General features: G+C 29.7%; 1 long non-coding RNA gene across 5 annotated transcripts; it reads right to left on the reverse strand.

The window, feature by feature from the left end:
* Window positions 1-7,588: 7,588 nt before the first annotated feature.
* LOC105202276 lies at window positions 7,589-14,949 on the reverse strand. Of its 5 annotated transcripts, none has more exons than XR_005575312.1 (5): window positions 14,688-14,943; window positions 14,198-14,297; window positions 11,546-11,905; window positions 11,097-11,227; window positions 10,011-10,751 (listed from the first exon to the last, which is right to left on the reverse strand). It is a non-coding gene; the product is annotated as an uncharacterized LOC105202276 (long non-coding RNA). The 5 variants fall into 5 exon arrangements; XR_005575311.1 differs by having other exon boundaries at window positions 14,486-14,941; XR_003269503.2 differs by lacking the exons at window positions 10,011-10,751; window positions 11,097-11,227 and adding exons at window positions 12,053-12,291; window positions 12,830-13,071 and having other exon boundaries at window positions 11,780-11,905; window positions 14,486-14,949.
* Window positions 14,950-20,309: the final 5,360 nt, after the last annotated feature.

The raw sequence follows: 20,309 nt of genomic DNA on the forward strand, positions 1-20,309 counted from the left end.
ATCGTATGGTCACTAATAGATACATTTACATGTAGCAATATATTTGTTATTTAAAGTCTGTTAAGAGCGTGGTCGACCTTATTCACAACTGGTAAAAGTATCGCTCTCAATTTTTTGTGAGCCGATAGAGGAAACTTCTGTCTTCGATGGACTTTGAATAAAGATTTAGTAGTTGTTGATCTTTTGTAAGAAAAATACAAATGCCATGAGTGCCAAATACGCGACGCGCTACGAGGCTGTGTTTCCGTGCAGCTATTTGTAAGGTCCGAAAATGTCTCGAGATATTACATGCTTGTTGAGATTGACCAAATTTGTTTGAAACTACTTTATGCTCGTATAGAACATTCGTCAGTAAAAATTACGATTCATTAAAGTCTCGATTGATGTTCTAGCTCGTGCGCCCAAGCGAGTTACTTTTTCACATGTTTTTCACTTAACAGAAGTTTCTTTATTGTACTACGGCATTTCATGCCATGAGCATGGATATGAGTTCGAATAGTTATACATATACGATATATCTAAACCTTTTGGCTTCTATTTCGCTTGTTCTTGACGCCGTATTAGGCCAGGATTCCGCAAAAACAAATTTGCGATTATTTTATCGTTTTTTTTATTCAATTTTCCTATTGATCCACGTTCCGGCAAATCATCGACAATTTTTGTGAGGATTATATCGCTGAACCCACTTCTGCACGAATTGTTTTGACTTTCCCATATATTTAATAATCGCTGATTGCGATATTTTCGGATCTTACGGATGGCTGTACAGAAACACAGCCTCGTGGCGTGTCGCGCATTTGGCACTCATGGCGCTTAATATGTTTTTCTTACAAAATATCAACAGCAACTGAATCTTTCTTCAAAGTGCATCGAAGACGTAGATTTCCTCTATCGGCTCACAAAAAATTGAGAGCGATACTTTTACCAGTTGTGAATAAGGCCGATCACGTTCTTACTTAACAGACTGTATTAAATATGTATAGCATTATAAAATTATTAGCGAAAGTTTCTGTTGATAAATAATCTAGCTTTCCAAGAATGAAAAGGATTTTAATTAAAAACAAAGTTTTATTTATTTAAATCTCATCCAAATTTAATAATCTTACTTGTTCATTAATTGGGACATTCACCTTATCAACTTAAAATATAACAAGAGCGTGAAATAGTTATAGTTAGAGCTTGTGTTTCTCGCATGGTACCATCAACTTGTTTCCGAGATAGGATTCAAAAGACTGACATTTCAAATAATTGTTTCGTTGTCTTATATTGAGTTGTGTTCATATTATTGACATTTGAGTTAATTTATATTTGAAGGTTTGTTATCACTATTTTGTAAACTTTTCGATGATATTAAGATATGATTTATCTAATAGCTCGGTGTCTTTTATAGGTTGATACTTCAATTTTGCTCGTTAATATAAATCATTTCGGAAACCAGCCGTTTGTGATAATTGGTCTAAGTGATGATTACATTTTCCCAATCGAAATTATGGTCACATTGAATGATGTGATCGGAAATAACTGAATGTTTATCGAGAGCTAATTTAATGTTATTGCAATGTTCTTTGATTCTCGTTTTTAGCCGTCTTTTTGATTGATCAACATATGAGGCATCACAATTTTTGCATGTCAATCTATAAACAGTATTATTATTTTCAAAATGTAGAATGCTATCCTTCTGTATTTTCACAATTCTATTTAATTTATTAAGACAACGATATCCCAAAGAGTAATTATAATCTAATTTTTTAGTTATGGTTTCTGTGACACCCTGTATGTGCGCCATTATCAAGCGAACAGACATGTTTCTTTCTTTAAAAATAAAGAGGTTGTTATGGATTAATTTTTTAAATCTACGATTGATTTCGGTGAATATAATGTCAAGGATATCCATTATTTCTAAGTCTTTTGATACACAATTCAATATTTTTTTTTTATATGTGGAGTGAGATAAAAGTAACGCGTAATCTATTAAGTTATAAATTATCCCCACTTTTTGACACCGGAAGTGGTTTGAGAGATAGGAAAGTGTGCGTCCCAAAAATGTCTCTTTCCGATACCAGTCAATTCTAATGTGATTATTATCAACTATTACTAACAGATCTAGGAAATTTAACGATCGGTTCCTTTCTTTTTCTATTTGTGAATTTTTTCCGTTCATGTTGAGAATTAAATCTCTCAAGGATTGTGTCAATTTTATTTTCCAGAGCTATAAGAAAAATGTCATCAACGTATCTAAAGTATGTCTTTATGTTAAAATCAAAGAAATTCAGTATATCATTCTCCAAGTTCTGCATAACAATGTCCACAATGACGGATGATAATGGTGCCCATCGGGATGCCAAATACTATAGTTGTTTATATGTGACTCCATCGAACGTGAAAAAAGTAGATGTGAGTGTGAATTTTATCGCATCTATGAGATCTTCTTTGAGAATTCTTGTATTCAACTTGATAAAATTCCATCTCTTATTAACCCCTTTGATGGCTGACTCAATAGGGATGTTCGTAAAAAGAGAACTGATATCTAATAAGAAGAGGACCTTCGAATTATTGATGTAATTTTCATTAATAATTTTGTATAAGTCGAATTGTTAATATGATTTCTAGTTTTATGGATGCTATTTATGATTATGTCTTGAAGGAAAAGAATGTAACGCTGTATTTACTGAAGAAACTATGATTTGAAAGAGATAATTTTCTTTGTGTATCTTTGGAAGTCCGTATGCTCTCGGTAGTGAGGTGTTATTTGTCCGTAATCCATAAAAAACACGTTTAGAAATAAATTCGTTCTCAGTCTACTTTATTAGTATCACATTGAGTTGTTTTTCTATCAATTTTGTTGGATTTTTTTTCACTATTGAGTATGTGTTAGGGTCACTTAGGAGCTCTTATATTTTAATACGATATGCGTTTTTATCTAAAACGACCATGACGTTGCCTTTGTCAGCTCTTGTGGTTGTATATAAGGTTTATAAATCAATTCTAATTCGTATAATGCAACGGATTTACCTCTGATAAATTCAAAATTTTTTAGTCAATGTTGACATGACTCTCGGTGATAAACTTATTAATATAGGTTGCGAAATTATTACTATTTTCATGAACCGTTACTGTGTAGTCTATGAGCGTGATATTATTAATCTAACCTGACTTCTTTTTGTTATATAGCCCATCAAATTTGTTTTGATAACGTTCAGACACTCGTTTTCTGAAATTATTAAAAGAGCTAGTGTGGCGCTTAAATAAAGCGTTCCAAATATAAGCTGATAATCCATTGGATAGTACGTAAGAAGTGTGTAATAATATTTTGTGAGAAGAGTTAATTTGTCTGTGGAGGTCAAAAATCTCTATGTTTAGAGTGTTAGCAATAAAATGTTGTGTATTACTTTCTAATTTGTTTTTAGATTTATAATAAAAAAGAAGATAATCCTTTTTAAGACATTTGAGATGGGCAGGAATCACGTAAAATCGTTTGCACAGTTTCAGAAATTGTAGTTTTGATTTCCCTCAAATTATTTTGTAATAAATATCTCGACGCCTGAGCCGTAGAAGGTGCTATAGTAAATCGAGAAAAACATGAAGAACGGTCTATGTCAGAAAAATAACGGTCTATTTTGCGCGAGGCGTGAAGACGGGTCTATGTAGGAATGCTTACGAAGTACGGTTTACGTCAAGGAAAGCGTGAAGAACGGTCTATGTCGCATGAATTTGCAGAAACGTCTATGTACCACAACATTTATTTCTCATAAATTTTGTAGTGGTATGGCTGACAATAAGTGAAGGAAATGAAGAAAATTATGAAGAAAATTTTCGTACTTGTGTAATTGAATCAAACAAATGTTCGAAGAAGAACTACCCTCTGAATAAATTGCACGAAGCAATTGAGAGTTGATTGAGAGTTTCGACTCATTCTTACTCCATCCGTTTTTTGCCCAGCGGAAAAACATTTTACGACCGACTGTTGCCAACCAAAGATTGGCAACAGTCGGTCGTAAAATGTTTCATGATCAAAGAACACGCCGGTCGTGCCATTTGATTGATAGTACACAGATATTCGACAGAAATTGAACTTTGTACTAAAACGAGACTCAAATATCGATTGGGAGATACGGGACAAATGCACATCAGTAGCGATTATCTCTTATCTGAAAAAATCCATGTTAAATCGATAGTCGCATCTCTTGAAGTATATTGTTGACGCTTTTCTGTAATACAGATTGGTTCTCCCGCTGTGCTTACTTCATGAGCTATTGTCATCGTGGAGATCGTGTTTTGATAGTTATCAAGAATTATGTTTGTATCGAGTAAATTTATAATTTATAATATCAAAAACTGTTGAGGCGTAGCGCGCGCCTGTTTTGCAAGTTACTACAAGAAACTGAAGATTAAGGTCAATATTGTTGAGAGTGATTTTTATAATTACGTCCGTTTCGAATATTTGTTTAAGATAACATCAACTTATCACAAAATCGCATTCTTATATCAACGCGATTGCTAACAGATCTGACAAATCGATTAAAAATATCGACCTAAGAGTTCTTAATTAATATTTAGTGCCTTTAAGTTTATATTAAATGATGCCAGAGATAACTATTGAACGTTTCTAAATCGTTTTTTTATAGAATTACATTTGTTATCATTAGGAGTGGGTACTATTATTAGATATTGTTACTAGATATAAATAGAATTATCAGTTCCAGAGGAATGTATTATAATTTTAAAGAAAGAAGAGAAATAAACTAAATACAAAGATCTTTTCTGTATAAAACGTGTTAAACCTGAATTAGTTCAAAATTCTAATCAATCGTTGTTGATATGCCATTTGACTCTGGCCTGTTGAAAATCTGTGATATCCTTCGGTTCTATGCAAACAAAAGCTGCGATCTTTGAATTCTGTGTACTTAGGAAAACGAAAGAAAGTGAAAGCATTAATTATGATTAAACACGATTATTTATTAATACGGTTTATAATTCTATCACGGTTAATTTATGTGAAAAGCACAATGTAAATTAAAAGAATAAAACTTAAATAATAGTAGCATTGTTATAATAGTTGTAATAATTGTTGAACAAATGCGATAAAAGTTTGCTGCAATGTAGAATCTAATGTAACAATAAATAATCTAGTGGGAAATGTTACAGTGGAATAAATCCATTTAAAAAATGGAGATTGTATTTTATTTCCTTAACTATATAATTTTAAGCAATATAAATTCTTTAAACTTTTTTTATATCGTATATTGTATCAATGCGAGTTACATAATTCGATAATACATCATAATGCAACCATTGAAAACATTAACCAGTTCAGATAATGCTACTCTTGAAATTTCAAGATTTTAATTGATAAGATTATATTCAAGGTTATTTAAACTTGGCACCGTTATTTATATATAATTTCGATAAAAGAGTTTATTGCAATAATAATTTTATTTTTATAATTTTATTTATAAAAAGCTTGTTTCAAGACGCTACTTTTATCTCCATCATATCAAAATAAATCCTCTCATAAGTTGGCAGGACCAAATCAGCAGAATCGAATGCGACCTATCAGAAAATTTAGTACTTATTTATTACAGAATAAAAGTAAATAAATAGCTAAATTAGAAAATATTCATAAGCTTACATTTACGTTAAAAAGTTTTGTGATATAAATAATAATTGTACCTATACAATGCTATTTGTGTTGAATTACTGTGCATAATTTTAATGCATCTTTAATGCTATAAATTACGAGTTACTCCACGCTATGATCTTTTCGTACCGCAAGTAGATAAAATGGTAAAGGGAGATAAAGTGGTAAATAAGAATTCAATTATTCCTAAATTTATATTAATTATTTAAAATGTCTGAAAGAACAGTTACAATTCTGTCAACTTATACTGGTTAATTTTTAACGTAATTACTTGACTTAACAGAATTCTCGCCTCCGACCGAAGAATGATGTTATGAAACAAATTTGTTATCTTTTGTACGAATTTGACTACTCTCGAAAACCCGGGCTACAGTTAGGTACACTGAGAAAAAAAATTACTTGAAAGAAAAAAATTTTATTTGCTTCAAGAAAAGTATTTCTTTGAGGGGTCCTAGGAACATAATTACTAATTTCAAGAAGCAGTATTTGCTTTCTGGAAGTAATTATTTTCGAGAATGAAGGAAACATTTACTTGCATCTATGCAGATATTTAATAGAGTTAACAAAATATTCGTTTAGACGCGCAGAATGGGTCTCGGCTCCAAAATAAATATTTTGTTCGAAAAGACATATTTAGTTGAAGCAAGAAAACATTAACTTGCATCAACGCAGATATTTAATAGGATTCACAAAATATTTATTTAGTTACGGACAATGAGGCTTCACCGAGAGAAAAATTATGATTAAAATTAAGAAATTTTTTCTTTAAACATATTTTTTCAAGTTGAAGTAAAAATACTTTTAAGAAAAATAAAAATTTATTTGATTTTAAGAAATGACGTTATTAGCTTTTACTAAAGTAAATAAATTATTTGTTCAAATTATTTATTTAATTTAAATAAATAACTTTTTAATTCAAAGAAATACTGATGGAATTATAAGAAATAATTTCTTTGTTTTTTATTTAAAAATATATTTCTTTCATTTAAAAAAGGATTTTCGTTGCCCAGCCAAATTATTTCTTTGATTCTAACGAAAAGAAATAACCAAGAAATTTCTTTACCTCAAAGAAACTTTTGCTTGACCGTATAGCAATGCACAAATTTGTTTTATACAAACAAATTTTCTTTGATTCAAAGAATCTTTTCTCTGGGTGTTAGGTGTAAAAGAAATATTATGTTGATAACCACAAATATTCAGTATTCAGTATTCATAAAAGGAAAAAAATTTATTTATATCAATGCAGATATTTATGAGAGTCAACAAAATGTTTATTTAAATGCGCATAAGTAGTATCCGCCACGGAAAAAATTTTTAGTTGAGAAAAAGACATATTTAGTTGAAGCAAGAAAACATTAACTTGCATCAACGCAGATATTTAGTAAAATTCACGAAATATTTATTTAGTTACGGACAATGAGTCTTCGATTTAAAAGAAATATTTTCTTGGAAACCAGAAATATTCAGTTAAAGCGAAAAAAAATTTATTTATATCAATGCAGATATTTAGGAAAGTCTACAAAATGTTTATTTAAATGCGCATAATTAGTATCAACTACGGAAAAAATTTTTAGTTGAGAAAAAGAAATATCTAGTAAAAGCAAGGAAACATTAATTCGAATAAACGCAGATATTTACTAGGATAAAAGAATTATTTTTTTGAATATGTAGAATGGGTTTTCGTTACTCAAGAAATATTTAATTGAGGAAAACAAACATTTCAAGGAAAAATGAAAGAAATATTTATTATAGAGCGCACATACATATATAAATATATTTACTATATTTATTATAAAACAATATTTTATGATTCGCCAAATAAAAATCTCAGCTAAAAAGTATCTACTACATATACAAAAAATGTTACATAAAAAGAAGAAATAAGTATCTTTTTTTACTGGAACCTAAAATGAAAAAATTATGTTCTTTATGCTGAAAATAAAACTCTGTTTGAAAATATCTGTCAAATAAAAATACATAATCAGAAACCATTAAAAAACGTTTATAAACATTATTACATATATTATTAATATATGAATTAAGAGATCAATACTAGAATATAAATTAAATATTAGAAAATTTCTTATCACAGAATAAACCCTCACATTATTTTACTTACTCTATAAAACAATACATTAATACAGTCATATATCTTAAAAGTATACAGGCATATAATGTTTCCCATTCGACATAACTTTAATATAATAATCAGTACAATCTAAGAGATCTTTTCGAGAAACAAAACCCCATTTCTGTGTCTCATTTACTTCAAACGCACAAAAATGTCGATTGTAACAGACTGTAATCATTATAGTATATAAAAAGAAAACATGTTTTGACGGACTTATAATAATATATTTAATTTTTGCAAACGTAGATTCATTGTCGTTACTTCGTATACATATTACAGAATTTAAATCATATTTATTCCCATTTATTATTATCCATGTTATACAATCATAATCATTAAAACTGTCGTGGGGTAAAAGATTTTGTAAACGGCCATAGTTACTTATTAAATGCAATTTCGAAACGATAGTTCCAATAGAAATATCATCTGTAAGACCTTGATTGCAAAGAAATCTGTAGCATAGTTGGAGTTGATGTTTTACAGCTAGTGTAAACGAAGAATTTACTCGTGTTTTACATATCTTACTATTTTCTTTTATTTGCATATGCTTAGCTTCAAATCGTGTACATGTCATGCTCTTTAAAGGTCCATACGTGCGCATAATTCTTGGGTAATGCAATAAATTATGATGTTTATATTTTATTGCATTTGTAAATAATTTTATATGTAAAGAAAAATATTCAGAAATAAGTACTTCCAACAAATCAATAGTTTGTCTATTTATAGTGTGTAAGAAAACAATACTAACAATTTGTCTTAAAATTAAGTACAATTTCCAGATAGCATTATCAACTGGGATAAGATCTCCAATAATTAAACAAAGATTTAGAACGAGATATTTCATTTCGGAAGCTAATATAATCAAATATTCTTTTTTTATTAAATTTTGCTGTATTACAGGAATATTTTCACCAAATGAGGTATTCTTAAAATATCGAAGCCTTTCATTAAAAACTTGTAATGTTAATAGTTTATTTGTTATAATAAAATTTTTTAATATTTTCCCAATATCGTAACGACACACATCTTCTAAGAGATCGTGCATGGGATCAACAGAAAAATTTTCTGCGACATGAAAACTGGGAATATTATTAAAGATACACTCTTTGTCTGTTCCAAAAATCTTTTCCTTACAGTGATTTATGTAAGTGGTAATCGTTCGTATTAGATCCGTGTTTTCTCGTAATTGTTTCTGAATATCTTGTTTAGAAATGAAACAAATTCTGCAACAATATGATGAATTAAAACTTCTGGAAAATCCTAATATAGTATTCAATCCTAAATTATCTCCCGCAATAAAGCACAATTTGAAAAGTATTGTTTTCACTTCCCCGTTAATTTGAATCTGTATACCATTTACTTCCAAATCTGTTATAATTTCAATAACTTTTTTAAATATCGTCTTATTTCCCAAACGCTTTTGATCAACGGAATGATGGAGTTGAAATAGAAAAATATTTTCTAGTCTACTGGAATATTCTTCAGGAATACATGGAATTGTACAGTACATTGCACCAAGCTTATGTATACCCTTATGCGAACCTAAAGGATTATTAATTTCAATATCATCTGAAAATAAAATTAATGGTAATACAGTTGTACAGTCCAAATCTTTTACAGTAGACTTCCAAAACGCACTTTGAATTATTGAAGTAATTATATTGTTTTCATTTTTACATTTTTCAATGTATGCAGTTATTGTGGAGAAAACGTTTGGAATTTCCAGAAATTTTTCAAATACAATTTTTAAAAGTACAATACTAATCTTCGTATATGTTAATGACTTTTTCTTTTTGTTAAGTTGACTAAATATTATTGATGTATCTATTGTTATAGTTGAGGGCATTATTAAACTACCAATATTCTGTAAATATTGAAAAGTAGAATGTTCAGTTTTAAAATTATTAAACGCGTTTTCTATCACCTGCAATATGTCTTCCAAACCATCAATATTGTTATATTTAATTCTCAGTATTGATAAGCAAATGCTATTATAAAATAATGAAATAGTTTTAATGATATCGTTAACAACTTTACGGCTTAACGTTCCATAAGCATATAATTTTGCTACAATAAGAGTAGCAGCTTTACTAATTTTTTCTTGTACTTGTAATATATTCATGTCATTGCTTTCGTTACAAGTACTTGATATAATGTCAATAATACTACTACTCTCTTGCACCAAATAATCATTAATCGAGTGTATAGTGAATTGTAAAATAGATTTTTTTTTTTTTCGTGTACTTTTAACCGTACTAACGTATTGCACATGCTTCGAATTATTGATATGATTAGACAGAATATGCCTTTTTAAGAAGTATATGTTGTTATAAATTTGTGAACAATTTTCAAAATTGCATTTTACTGCATTGCACATAAGTGGCTTATGTCTTAATTTTATATGGCACATTAAATAATCTATGGATAATAATGAATGGGAACAAAAGAAACAACGCAACATCTTACATATAATGAAATAAGTGGAAAATGCAACAAAATTTTAAAATTTTACTACTTGCAAACTCAAAATAATTGGAACAATAATAATTAGAAATAAAATTGCATTCAAGTGGAATAACTAGTGTAGTACTCGAAAGGTGTAATATGCATGACGGAATCTACTGTCTACATTAATTGTTTCTTATAACTCATTGTCGTTATTTAACATCTTTATAATGTGTTCAGTACTAGGTATTATTGTATCTCACTTGATTGTTAACTTATAAATACATTTTTGTATAACTAACCATAAGTGTTCACTTGCCGTGGGATACTGTAACTGAAGCACGTGGAACGTCTTGAAGCAAGCGTCGACAGCTTCCACAGTTGAAGGTGTACTGTACAACACGTCGTTAATGCATAAATAAGAAGTGCTGATTTCGTGCAATGTGTGTCCAACAACGATAATGTACGGTTGAATAGTTTCAATTCCTTACACTTCTTGACGTAATCTTCTCTAAGTTTAGTAACATCACCAGGAATCTAAAGTACGATTTATAACTTGTATTAAAGTTTTCAAAATAATTTGTAATTACAAATATTAGTAATATTAGATAAAAAGGAACGGATGCAAAAACACGGATGGAGCAATATGTATCCCATTTGACAATGACTGCAAAACATATTCTTATATTGGATATTACAAGGATTGAGAAATGCATTGAGAAATATATTAGTGTTAATATTTAAATAAATGTAGATTGTTTTTGTTATTATCTGACCGTGCGATACCCGAGACAATACAAACGCGAAACGAAGCATGCTAATTTCTTCCAACCAGGATATATGTCTACACAACTTAATACTATTAATGTTTTAAATACTAACCACTGCATGTTTAATAATACTATCTTTTGCATCATAAATTTATGGTTTCCAAAATTTGTTGTTACATCGAGTCATTTTCTTTGGAGGCAGCAAATGAAGCAATATCATCATTTGTAAAGCGACCTTGAAATCTAAGACAATGAAAACATTACAATACGTACATCTTCTTGGGAAAATGTGGAAAAATTTGTACTGAAATCTATATATATATATATATATTGACCACTTCTTTTATGAAAAGTAGAAATAAATTATTGAAATTGTTTAAACAAGAAATAAAAATAACTGAAAATTTTATTGTTGAAAACATTATTGAAATTCGAAACAAAATTATTGAAAATCATAGAAAAGCAATGAAAAGTACTAAAAAGGCAAAAAAGAGAAATATGCATGACAACTATTGAAAAAAATTTTTTAAAAGAAGGTACAATATATTCAAAAAAGTTTACCTTCGTTAATGTTCGTATCTTGCAATGTTTCCATCAGAAATTGTAACTGATCATCTTTCTGGTTTGGTTTTACACAGTTTGTAAGACGATGGAAAAATGTATTCCATTTATCTATTGTTAATGTTTCTTCATTTAAAGCCATACGTTTAAAGTCATCAATTATTAATGAATAACCATGTGGATGTTTTAAAATGGACCATGTAGTAAAAATATCATATAACGTGTTTTCTTTCGACTGTTCAATATTTACTTGACGAATGTTAAACGTATTATGCCAATGTTGGAGCACAAGTTCCCACGGCATTTGGTTATTTTGCAACCAAAGTATGCTATCTTGTGCCTCGGGATCCTCTATCATATCTATGAAAGAATAATTTACACACGCAAGAAACAAAATATAAACAAATTGAAGAATAAATTGTATCAATATATGTACAAATATTTTAATAATATATGTACATAATACATGTATAAAATATGAATACACAACATTTTGAGTTATCTTACTATTTTCATCAGAATTACTTGTTGAATGTGTTAAATTCATTGTATTTTCTAATTTTTTTGTGGCCAATCTGCGATTTCTCCACAAGTTTAATATTTTACCACGTGCTGGTATTGATTTTTTTTAAAAGCTTTAAAAGGAATCCTTTTTAATAGGCGGTACATAATAAGTACTTGATACTTCCGTTGGAAAATCAGCAACGATTAGATTCGCTATCTTATCAGCACTTTCATTACTTAGGCTAAATAAATAAAAATAGACTATATATATAAATTTAATAAGAGACAAATTATAGGCTCATAATTTTAAAAATTATAAATTGATGGAACATGAAAACCAAAACAAGGTCTTTGCGTTAATTTGTATATATATACATTTTAATAATCAATTCTAAATAATAACAGTGTCAACCGTAAGATCAAACCTTGAGAACCAAGAACAAAAACCTCACATCACATACCGTATTACAATATTTGCAATAATTATTGAAAATTATAAATATTATAACAATTGTTGAAATCAATATAATTATAAGAAATTAATATAATTGTAAGAATTATTGAAATTAATTGTAACTATACTATTTATATTGTAATATAAGCTCGAACAGCAATATAAGGTTTCTTCTTGGCAGATGCTTTGATCCGAATATATCATTAATTATATCTCAATAATTGTAATAAATATCGAAAAACAGTACAAGATAGTTTTTCATCTCAGATTTACATCTGCAGCGGGTGCCGGTAAAATGTAAAAAGATATTTAAGTAAATTTTGTACCGTCCAAGACGATTCTCTACGTCTGTGACAACCATGTCACAAATCTTATTTCTTGTTTTTTTGGATAATTCTTTTTGTCTTGCGTACGCTTTCATTATTCGCTGGCCTGCAACGCATTCTTGTAAAATATCTTTCACTGGTCGTAAACGAAATTCATTTGATATCAAATTTGCATATGCATTTTCTTCAACAAGTTCATTTGCAAGTACATGATCATCACTTTCTTCATTATCATTTATTTTCTATAAATATACAGAAACGATTTTTTTTCACATATAATGAATATTTTAAATATGAATATTTTAAATGAATAGGAAAAATCAGTGTTATCTGTCTAAGGAAACAGGCATTGCAAAATACATAAAAATAGCAATAAATAATAAATAGTCGCCTGATGAGCCCAATGCTGTTCTTATAATGATCAATAATATATATTCAATAATAATATGCAATCAATAATACAAGTATATGCAATCAATAATATTCAAGTTAAGCACAAAAAATAAAAATATATAAAACAACAAATAAACATTTCGTTGAAATACTTCTCTTTAACATATTTAATTAAATATAAATTTAATTGATTTAAACAAAGTAATTTTGTGAATTATAAAAGCAAATGTCGAAATAAAAAATTCATAGCTTTGAATTTAAGGTGTCTAACATAATAAGTGTAGGAAATAGTTAAAGTAAATTAGTTTAGAGAGAGATATTCAAGGAAAATTTGATATCCAAGATAGAGAGAGATATCCAAGGAAAATTTGATTGTGGTTTGAACACATAATCATCATTAAAAAATACACAAATATAATAAAAATATTATAAACAAATATTAACTTAAGGTTTTTTTTTGTTTTGGTACATCGTCATTATCTACGGGATGCAACGGATTTTTTTTAAAAGTTTTTCGCCAGTAAGACAAAAAAATTGCCCTTGGCCCAATAAGTGGAATTAGTTCCGCAATCATTTCTTCCGACAATGCTTGTAAAATATTTGTTGTGATTTTTTGTTCTGTTAAATAAACGTGTATATGTATGTACTGTTTATATAAATATCAACTTCACCTTACAGGCTGCTTGGTTTAATTGTTTATATTATTAAAGATTCCAAACGTATTTTACGAAAAATCTTTTCTTATAAATATGTACACATATGTGCATACATATACGTACGTGCAGATGTGTGAACATAAATAGCACTCATAAATAAGCTGTACAATGCTTTTTGCTTACATTAGTTTATTACTTACTATAATAGATATATATATCATAAAAAATCATTAAAAAATTGCAAGAAAACTTTATGTTTTACAAGAACATTGTCAAAATACTTTTGAGTGCTATTGTATACGCATCATTGAATACTTACTTTCAAAGACGGGAATCAATTCTTGTAATTGTAGACTATGTAATATCTCATTCATGTTCTCATCTGGCATGGTGTTTGGCAAAGTATCTAGCATAGATATCTAAAATTTTAATCTTATAAGTTGCACAATATTCTCAGAAACTGTGCGTAGATGCGTATATTTGTGTGTGTGTGTGTGTAGGAACGTGCGATATGAACATTGAGATTCTTATACGAAAAAAATATAATAGAAACAAAGAAGTATTATAAAAAGAATCTTAGCATTATGTAATATTGCACATTACATACCTTTGAGTTTGGTAAATGCAATAATTGTTTAATACAAATTGCAATAATTGTTCTGCACACCGTATACACTAACACGTATATATATTTATATAAGAGAGTAACACTGACTTTTTCGCAAGAGTACGTTGCGACTCACTGAAGATATAACGCAATGTGACAACTGCGGATCGCGACTAGCAACAGAGATAATCAGCAATCTCACCTGACTCGAGCGCCTTCGTGTATCATTTGTTATTCGTGCCTAGTAACAAAGACGTTTGGAATCAGAGAGCCTTCATGTATTATATACATTTTTTGATCACAGTATATGTCTGCTTTGATCCTAGTAAATGTGGTCTTAATCTTTGCACATATTTCATTCTCTCAACGAAATATTTCCACTGAGCGCGTTCACGCGTCGCGTCAGTCCGAATTAACCAATCAAAGCATTTAATTTATCCCATCTTATTGCCGTACAATAAAATGGGATGCTTTGATTGGTTAATGCGATTGATGCAACGCGATGCGCTCAGTGGAAATTTGCCATTAGAAATCGGCCAAAGATCTCGAAGAGAGACAGAATTGACAATCACATTAGTCAGTCGGCCGAATTCTCATGCAGATACTAATGCTTTGACATTGAGCGTTGATTGAGAAATAGATAGTGGATAGCAATGATGCTATTTATTCTATCACATTTATTATTGCAAACAAATTATTTCTTTTGTTCAACAAAATATTTCTGTATTTCCGAAAGTTTCTCACTGCAAATACATGATTTCTTACGTTCAACAAAAGATTTATATATGATAGCATTGTATTCTAAATCAATAGATTTCATATTGCAAATAAATAACTAATTTCATTCAATAAAATATTAAATAGTTAAAAGAATTGATACATTCCAAGAAATCAAGTTTCTTTTTAAAAATAAATAATTTCTTTTGTTCTACAAAATATGTTTTTAAGTGTAAGTATTTAAAAATACATTCAAGAATATCAGGTCTCTTATTGTAAGTGAATGATTTTTGGCGTTCAACTAAAAAATTAGAAAGGTTTCTCACTGCAAATAAATAATTTTTTATGTTAAATAAAATATTTATTTAATAGTATGTATTCTAGCATACAAAATTTTGCATTGCAAGTTAATAATTCATTTCGTTCAATAAAATATTTAAATGAAAATATTTATTTATTTCAAAAATTTGAGATTTTAGTATAAGTAAATGACTTATTTCGTTCAACAAAATGATTATTTGAACATATTTATTTATTACAAAACATAAAATTTCTTATTGCAAAATAAATATTCTTTTCATGAAACAAAATATTTATTTAAAAGTACTTTAATTCATTCAAGAACATCCGGTTTTTTATTGCAAGAAAATTGTTTCTTTTGTTTAATGAAATATTTGTTACAATGTGATGCTATTTATTTATAAATTCTGATTTCTTATTGTAATAAAATCATTTACTTTATTTTAGTGAAGATATTATTTATGTCCTAGAATCATTACTTACAAGAACGAAATCGAAAAGTATAAAATAAATTACTTAAGAAAATGAAATATTTATTTACATGTGTACATAATTTGTTTTTGTGAAAGAAATATGTACTTATATCTAAGAAATTTCTTTCAAGAAAATGCGTTTTCTTGTTTCAAGAATATTTTTTCTCAGTGTACTGTCACATATGCTCTTGCGTATTAGTATGTACGATATTACGGCAAAAATTCTATTATTAAATTATGCGGTAAGAACTTTTCAAAACACTATAAATAAGTTTATTTTCGTTAAATATTTTGGTTTTATTTTTAGTAATTTTGCGTGAAAAGTACGTGCTTGGGCGGGGGAGAGGTTCCGCCCCTCTCCCGCACACTTTCCCGTATTTTTTCTGACCTAACCCATCCGTCTCAGTCGGGCCATTAACGACGGGTCCATTAACGATGGGTCCGGAAGAGGATGGGTCATAATTTTAAATCTAACATCGCAACGTGGTCAATTGGATACCCTTGGCCAAATTACAACTAAAATAGGGTTGGATTGGATTAGAAAAAATAAACTCGTGGAAATGCATCATTTACAAAAGTTTGGAATTCGAAGTTATCCGACTGATTATCTGACATACACTAAACCGTAATGAAACTAAACAGTAAACGAAATCAAAACAACGCATATTTTCCTATTTATAGACTTTTCACGCTTGTACTAAATGGTCACACAGAGCAAGGTCCATCCCCCCCCCCGCTCTCTCCCTTGCCAAGGGAGCGAAATAAGTACACACACACACACACACACTTGACAGTCCTCACCCTTCCACACTCATCCCGTCATTAGTGAACCAACTGTGACGGGGAGGGTTAGGTTGAAAAAAATACGATGAAGGGGTGCGGGGGAGGGGCGGAGCCCCTCGATTTTGAAAACTTCAAAACACTATAAATAAGTTTATTTTTGTTAAATTTTTTCTGAGTAATAATGCTTGAAAGTTACAGTTCATTGTAGCTTTCAAGCCTCACAACTCGGAAAGTACTCAATGAAAATAAACTTTCTTGTAGAGTTTTGGAAAGCTCTTGACACCAGCTATTAGAGTTTGGAATCAAAAACAGTATGTTCCGTTTAAAAAAATTGATGTGACTTTGACCTGAGCTTGACGACGCCATTCGAGCTCAAACTAATAGTACTGTCTTATGTCCCCCTTGAAACCATACAACTGTTGTCTAAGACATTTTCTTTGAAAATCACTTACTTCGAAGTTATTCGAGGTGCCCTCTTAAAATAAGACACCCTATAAAATAATAGTTTTATTACTATTTTCTATCATTTATACTTTTTTAATTATTTACTCTCATAACATATTAACATTTTATAAATTATACATGTATATAGGGCAAAAGTTGAAAAATCAAAACTAGCAGAGTTTAACCAAAAAATGTTACCATACAAATTGATAATTAACTCAGTAAACAATCTTGGGTCTTTCAATATCAAAACAAAAATAAATAAGATATAACCTCAAATTGTTACTTTCTTGTAAATCCCAGATTACTTAAATTCATTCATTACTAAGTATTAATGCAATATTTAAGAAAACTTGTTTTGAAAATTATAAAGAAAAGAGAAGGGAGAATATCGTAAAATAATTAAATAAATACAGGACGTGACATAATTTATAATTTGCCGCAGAGGAAAAGAAGTAGCATTCGTGAGATAGAAATCAAAGTATATAAACAACAAATATCATAAAAGCCATAAATGATAAAAGAATCACAAATTAATAGTATTTTGTAGACCTTACACATTAATAAATGCAACAAGATTTGATAAACATTTAACAAAGTTTATTTAAAAAAAAAGATTTTTCTAAATAATTTCTTTAGCTTAAAAAATAACGTTGTAATATAGTTTCTTTGCTGCTAGTAAATTTTATATAAAGAAAGATCACAAAGCTTGCAAGATTCGTAATACAATTAGCTTACAATTATTTCCCGTACATAACTTAATTTATACATATAGTGAATTTATACACATTACGTTACATACTAAGTTCAATTACATTATTTAAAAGCACATTCCATTTACATTCCAGGCTTTCATAAGCTAAACTAAAATTAAAAAATTAATATCTAACATATACATTAGGCAACATAATTATCGCAACACTTATTTATACCAAAATTTTGCAACTTCAAATAATCATAACTTCGTTAAAATCTATCGTACTTGAAAGTTTCTTTTTCCCCCATTTTAAAGCTCAAAATCTTTACTTTAAGTTGCACCAAAGTGCATTTGGTTAATTTTGAATACTAGCAAAATAGGCGCGCGCTACGCACGCGATACACAACTTTTGATATTATAAATTTACTCGATACACACATAAATCTCGATAACTGTCAAAACGCGATCTTCACAATAACAATAGCTCACAAAGTAAGCACAGCGTGAGAGCCAATCATGATTACAGAAAAGGGTCAACAATAAACTTTGAGGAATGCGACTATCGATTTAACATGGACTTTTTCAGATAGGATCGACTTTCTTCCTTCCGCCGTTTTTTTAAAAATAAGGACTTGTTTTGTTTCCAAACATTTACATAGTTTAACGCACTCCACGGGAAGGATAAATTTTTTCGTAAATGTCACGGTAGCCGTTGTAAAATTTGGAGTTTTCCCTGCACATTAAAAAAAAATCAAGTTTGTACGATTTTTGTTTCGAGGAGTTAGAATGTATCAAAGTTATGTATGCATTTCTGTCAGTTAACGCCGGCACAACGCCTGGATTTTGATTCGTCTTATTAATGATGAGGCGATCTTCTCTAACTGACTTTATTCGTCTTCGACCTTGTCCTCTTCTTCGAATCCAAATCCACCTGTTTCTTGATAACGAGCCCAAACTCGAGAGATAGAGGATCGATGAACACTTATTCTTCTTGCAACATAACTTTGATTCAATCCTTTCAAAGAGTAATGATTTGCGTACATTGAATTTTGTTCAAACTAAGCATTGTTACAACTCTATCGTTTGCTTCTTAAGTGATACAGTAAAGAATAAGTTTACGCTTATAGAGTTTTGGTTTTTACAGTTTCTATGAGAATCAATATAAATCGCTACATTTCACAGCGTTTCTTTGAATTATGCAAAAATGTTATCAAGAAACAGGCGGATTTCGTTTAAGAAAAGGACAAGGTCAAAGACAAATAACGTCAGCTAAAGAAGATCGTCTCATCATCAATGAGACGAATCGAAATCCGGGTAATGCTGGCGATAACTGACAAAAATGCATAAATAACTTTAATACATCCTACCTCCTTGAAAAAAAATTGTACATACTTGACCTTTTTTTAATTTACAGAGAAAACTCCAAATTTTACGACGACTGTCGTGACATTTGCGAAAGAATTCATCCTCTCCCGTGGAGTGCATCAAACTATGCAAATGTTTGGAAACAAAACACGTCCTTACTTTTAAAGAAACGGCGGAAGAAAGAAAGTAGATATTTAAAATTGACCAAATGCACCTTAAAGTAGAGACTTTAAGCTTTATACGACGAATTTGTCAAACCGTTGGCGACTTGGATGCTTCCCGTTTTCGATGACTGATGCGGCTTCTATTTCTATTGTCTGTACTATTTTTTGTTGCGCTGAAGATGACTCCAAAGCAAGTTGAAACAGTCGTTTTGTAATTTTGAATTGAATAAATGATTCAATATCAATACTTGTGATTGCGCTCTTTGACCCATGCTGACTCTCATTAGACTATTTTCCATTCATTAATTGTACTTAAATTTCGAGAGTCCAAAATTAATTAATTGTTTAATTTTTAACAAAGTTATGATTATTTGAAGTTGTGCAAAATTTTGGTATAAATGAGTGTTGCGATAATTTTGTTGCCTAGTGTATTTCAAAATTACATATACATCTATAAAATAAATCTTAACTATCTGCTGATATTCAGCTTCTATAAAAAGGTAAAAAAAAACTAATAACATATGACCTCCTGCAATGTCTAAATACACTATAACATGTAACGACCCGACTTTTTCCGCGCACGGGGCGGCGTGAATTCGGCGGACTAGGACGCGGATTGAGGTCGCCAAGAGAACTAGACTTTGCGGGTTGTTGTTGGTATAAAATAAGCGAATTTATTGCGCGTAAGAAAGCGAACAGTGTAGGAGTAGTATGGCGGTTTAGCAACGATGCGCGGACGAACGGATGGCGGTGACGCTCGAACGGACGTAACAGAGCTTAAAGAATACGCGCGGACGGACAGACGGAAATCGGAGCGCGCGGACGGACGAACGGTATTTACACGTGCGTTTAACGCGGTATCGCATACGGAGCTATTTACA

This window comes from Solenopsis invicta, chromosome 8 (genome assembly GCF_016802725.1).
Source record: "Solenopsis invicta isolate M01_SB chromosome 8, UNIL_Sinv_3.0, whole genome shotgun sequence".
Taxonomy (NCBI): Eukaryota; Metazoa; Arthropoda; class Insecta; order Hymenoptera; family Formicidae; genus Solenopsis; species Solenopsis invicta.